Genomic DNA, 5576 nt, shown 5'->3' with positions numbered 1-5576 from the left:
AAAGATAAGTATAAAGGTGACAAAAACAGATAAATGGAGCCAATATTTTGATGGTAAATTAAATGCAGGTGTAACAGGAACTTTGGGGATGATTGTGAAGATTTGTCTATTTACTTTTCCCTTTTGAAATAGATTAAAAGAGAAAAGAAATAGGTGTGTTGAATTATTGATGTGATTTATACAGTTCAGTGTCAATTATTAGTTTTTATTAGAATTTACTTATGTAGAAAAATTTTGTGAATTAATTGATAATTGTGTTCCTTTTATGCACAAGAGCTTTTGTGCATTAAATATAATATAAAATCAAATGCATATCAAAACAACCCTGAGATATAATCTAACCCCAGTGAGAATGGCCCATATCACAAAGTCTCAAAACTGCAGATGCCAGCGTGGATGTGGAGAGAAGGGAACACTTTTACACTGCTGGTGGGACTGCAAACTAGTACAACCTTTCTGGAAGAAAGTATGGAGAAACCTCAAAGCACTCAAGCTAGACCTCCCATTTGATCCTGCAGTCTCATTACTGGGCATCTATCCAGAAGGAAAAAAAATCCTTTTATCATAAGGACACTTGTACTAGACTGTTTATTGCAGCTCAATTTACAATCGCCAAAATGTGGAAACAGCCTAAATGCCCACCAACCCAGGAATGGATTAACAAGCTGTGCTATATGTATACCACGGAATACTATTCAGCTATTAAAAAAAATGGAGACTTTACATCCTTCATATTAACCTGGATGGAAGTGGAAGACATTCTTCTTAGTAAAGCATCACAAGAATGGAGAGGCATGAATCCTATGCACTCAATTTTGATATGAGGACAATTAATGACAATTAAGGTTATGGGGGGGGAGGAAAAGCAGAAAGAGGGATGGAGGGAGGGGGGTGGGGCCTTGGTATGTGTCATACTTTATGGGGGCAAGACATGATTGCAAGAGGGACTTTACCTAACAATTGCAATCAGTGTAACCTGGCTTATTGTACCCTCAATGAATCCCCAACAATAAAAAAAAACAAAGGAAAAAAATCATACTATAAGCATAATTTAATCATGAAGTATTAAAGAATCACTAATTATGTGGACTTTAGAATAAAGACATCACAATATTTGTTATATGATTGTGATGTGTACAAAATCAATGACATGAAAACCTGTTTAATTAGATGTTGATTACAACATGATGTTTGGCCAAGTACTGGCTAGCCTCTTTGACTGGGTTGAGTGACAGCTGGCTATTGAGTAATGCTTTCTTTACCGTAGATACTAGATTTTGTTTTGCTGCCTAAGGATATTTTTTATTTTCCCCAAAAGTAAATAATCATAGGGACTATGTTTTACTTTTTAATTTGAAGATACAGTTTCCTATAAGAGCCAGTTGAGTTATCAAGGTTTTATTGTAAAGTTTTCAATAAGAGAATCCTGTTCTACGTGAGTAAATGTTAAGAATGAAAGAGAAGATTGTTTTAATATTTGTGAGATATTGATTTTGACTAGTGAAAATATTTTGTATTAATATGTTTCTCCATTTTAACCAGAGTGTTTTGAAGAGAAGCTTAAAACTAAATTTTATTTCCTTACATGAATAAATTATCTTCTCTGGAACTAAGTATTAAAAACCCACTCGTTATGTGGACTTTAGAACCCATTCCATCAAAGTATTTATTATGCGATTATAATGTGTAAAAAATGAGGCACGTTGGAAGAAAACAATATATTACCAATATGGTTCCTCACCTTCATGGGATCTAATATAAAAAATAAACAATGATAAAGATAAAAATGTATGAAACGTTTAAAAAAGGGAAAAGTGTCCATTAGTCCTGGAGCCAATTGCTGACCTATTGTTAAGAGTAGCTGTACTGGGGAAAGTAATGCTGAGATGATTGATCAGTATTCTTAATGATACTTAATGATGACTGCTCACTGGGCTTCCAGGAGGAGACGATGTTAAGCTGTGTCTTCAAGGTTGCATAAAAGTGCAAAGATGTGGGTCGAGAGCAATATTTCCAGGTGGTTTATGTTGTGGGTATGTCCACCAGAAGTGTGTTGAGACTTTTATCCCCTTGAAGGAGTATTGTCTAACAAGATTACAGGAAAAGTTGGAATATGGTGGAGAATATAAAGCCAAGACTTTAACACAGTAATAGAATTCTTCAGTATGAAATAGACTCAGTAGGAAACGCATACATAGTGAATGCCCGTTTTGTGAAGACACTGCTCACAGAGTTGAGGAAAACAAAGAAATACAAAGTGTGGTTTGAATAGAGCTATTCTTCACACAACTGTCCAGCACTGCCTCATGACATCCTGTTCACCCTTCAAAGTCCGGCTCAAAACCTGTCTCCTTCAGAAGCTATCCTGTTCAGCAGTAATCTGGTCACAAATACTCTTTTTTGTAGCTAAAATTCTTCTCTAGAATGTGAATTCTTAGAGCACAAAGACGCTATCTTTATGGAGGCATTTTCTGATGGTTGAAAAAATACAACCTGGCAGACCCGATGTAATGAACGTAGCTGAGAAAGAAAAATAGTTAATGTATTTAAGATTTGTGATGGCATTTTCCGCTCTTCAGACGCTGCTCTTAGTTTCCCAATCATTATTAGTTTTTGTATATTTTGGTATCTGAGTAGTTTGCATCTTAAGATACATATACTAAAAATGATCTTGCTCTTTTACCATCCTTGTAGTCACTTCCGTTTGGACAGTATTTATAGAAGTAGGCAGAAAATAATTTGAACAGATTTCTACCAATTTAGGGGCATAAGAACCCTCTGAGACTTCAGTTCACTTTTGATTGAACTCTCCTATGACATTTGATGAGTCTTACTAATCCCAAATCCAAAGCTGTTTCTTAACTATGTTTAGAAATACAGGTTTTCTTTTCTCTCTCATAGAACACTGTATTGCATACTGTACTGAGATCAAATAATTTTTTTCCACAAATACTTTCTAATCTTCGATCCTATTCTACCAAGCACAAGTTTCAGTTGCTTACAACATTCTCTATGTAGAAGTGAAAGATTAGCCAACATGGTTATTTCTTGCTGTGTACCTGAATTACATATAAGAAGCAAACAAAAATATTTTTAGCTATAAAACCTGTAAACGTCCATTAGTCCTGGAGCCAATTGCTGACCTATTGTAAGAGTAGCTGTACTGGGGAAAGTAATGCTGAGATGATTGATCAGTATTCTTAATGATATTTTTGTTGATTTCCTGCTGATTTTCCTATTGCTCTTTGAGCTTTTTTTCTCTTTACATATTACTCTGTTCAGTCTGGTAAAAATTTGCAGAAAAAGTATCCAAGTGATGGGCTCACAGCAGGTGCTGGATCAAACAGACCTTGTTCTTTGGCCCTTGGGAAGTCTGCATGGATCAGAGGCATCCAGGGGCTGCCCTTCAGTTGACCTGTAGTAAAACTGCAGAGGACATGCCCAGTTTCTTTCCATGGATAAACAAAGTGTAGATGAGATATTTTTGTTAGCTCGGATAGAGGAATTTATTTTATATATGTACTGCCTGTCTGTGCAGTTGATTGAAAATGGCATGAAGTAAATCTCATCTAATAGATACTTACAGAAGAACGTTATTTAAATATCTACCCATGTAAAGGTCAATGTTTTAGCTTTTGATCTTAGTAGGGGTATGCTGGTTTCAACTGAATATGGGATAAATAAATCTCAAGAAATGAGAGAGCTATGTACTGAAAAATATACATTCCCAATAACATGCAGTTTGAGAACGTCACTGTGAGCTGAAAAAGCCAAACGAAAGTGTTAAATTTGAATTTTGTCCATAGATTTTAGCCATGTCAACTCATAACCACAGTGCTTGATTGACAATTTACTGATACACGTCTTGCCTATTCATGGACTGCCAAATGTTTTTTTCATTTAACCACTGTGAAGACCACAGTTTGGCAAACATTTGTCGAACATCTCTTTGTAAATGGTATTGTTTTAGAAACTTGGAGTTCAAGGACAAATTGGCATGTGACTGTCTTCAGAGAGTTTAATATTCAGTAAATTACTAAAGGCTAATGAAAGTGGGAGAAAAAATAGACTAAAATCTTTTCAAATGAAAAGATTAAAATCAGAATCATTTTGCTATTTGGGTAAGCTCATACCCTATTTGTTCCTCATCAAAGTAAAAAAAATGATTTTTTTTTTAGTTTGATCAGTAGATAGAGCTCTTCATATGGCTTGTATAGGCAGAGAACAGGAGAATTCATTTTTATATCACTATTTTGATTTTTTTAAAACAGAAAATGTCAATGTTATTTTATTTTATAGCACAACGTAGAAACACATGGATCGATACTTAGGTTAATGGAAGGAGTCTTCACTAGTAACATGATAATATAAGTTTTAAAATGATGGAAATGTTTTATGAGGTTTATTTCTTAATATTGTAATGGAACACATGATATGCATATAGATACCACTTAGTTCTTAGGATTACAGAGTTCAGCTCAATGGAGACTGCATTTATTAAACCTCCAAAGAAATGTCCAGCTCCTCTTTTTCCAGAAAATAGCATATAATAATTCTCCTAGTTCTGAGATCAAAAAAGATTTCATTCATATTTAAGCTTTTTTCTTAAATAATGTGAGATACTTCTCATAATTCTTACATTAGGAAATGGTTGATGATACTACATATATTAAGCATCATATAAGTTTTATGTTCATAAATTTACAAGATAAAAATAGTTTTCACATTTGAAGCATGTAGTCTGTTGTGAGTTAGGGGACAATTAATTTGAAAACCAGGTATAAACAGAATAAAGATTGATACCCTGTGAGCAGCACATGCCATTTTCCTGAAATGTCATGGGTTTATAATACCTGGGAACATTTGCATCTTGATACATGCCTTCTCACTGAAGTCATGGTGAAGTGAGTATCATCATATAAGAAGCACACGGGTGGATTTTCTTTCTTTCTTTTTTTTTTTTTCCAATGCGTGGAGTAGATGGAACAAGCTCCTATTCAAACTCCCTGCTCCAAAAATCCATTTAATATATTGTCCTCAGATAGAGGATGTATCAGATATTAAACTGATAGGAAAAGATACTGCATCTGATCATAGCCAAAAGGTTTTCTATTTGTAAGTCTAATGCTCAGGGAGAAGATCACATATTAATATTGAAGTGACCTGAGCTTACATGGGATTAAACTAATTTAGAATATGTTTTTCAAAGTGCTCATTACCAGGTATGTATTTTTACCACCCTCCATAATTTTTGGTTCTGTTTTCCTAGCATGCTAATTTAGGTATTTAAGTCAAATTTTATAGGAGTATAGAATTTCAAATTTTTCTTTAAATTAAAATATTATATAACTTTGGAGCTTATTTTTTAAATCGTGGTTCATAGAAACTTTAAAATTACAGCAAAACAGTTTGAAAAATATCATGAAAAAGAAAGGCACAATGAATTTCATTGTATTTTATTAAAAGCCCAAGAAACCTTCTTAGTGTCACAAAAAAAAGAAGCTCTGATAGTAGGAGCTAGATGTTAATGTCGCATCTGAGACATTTGTGCTAGCAAAGAATTATCAGTATGGAGA

At 33.9% G+C, this 5576-nt stretch overlaps 1 non-coding gene across 1 annotated transcript; it reads right to left on the bottom strand.

The window, feature by feature from the left end:
- Positions 1–4918: 4918 nt before the first annotated feature.
- LOC128593088 (U2 spliceosomal RNA) lies at positions 4919–5113 on the bottom strand. Its single transcript, XR_008382258.1, has one exon. It is a non-coding gene; the product is annotated as a U2 spliceosomal RNA (small nuclear RNA).
- Between the last annotated feature and the right edge of the window lie 463 nt (positions 5114–5576).

Source organism: Nycticebus coucang, chromosome 8 (genome assembly GCF_027406575.1).
Source record: "Nycticebus coucang isolate mNycCou1 chromosome 8, mNycCou1.pri, whole genome shotgun sequence".
Lineage (NCBI taxonomy): Eukaryota > Metazoa > Chordata > Mammalia > Primates > Lorisidae > Nycticebus > Nycticebus coucang.
This window is presented reverse-complemented; position numbering and strand designations above follow the sequence as displayed.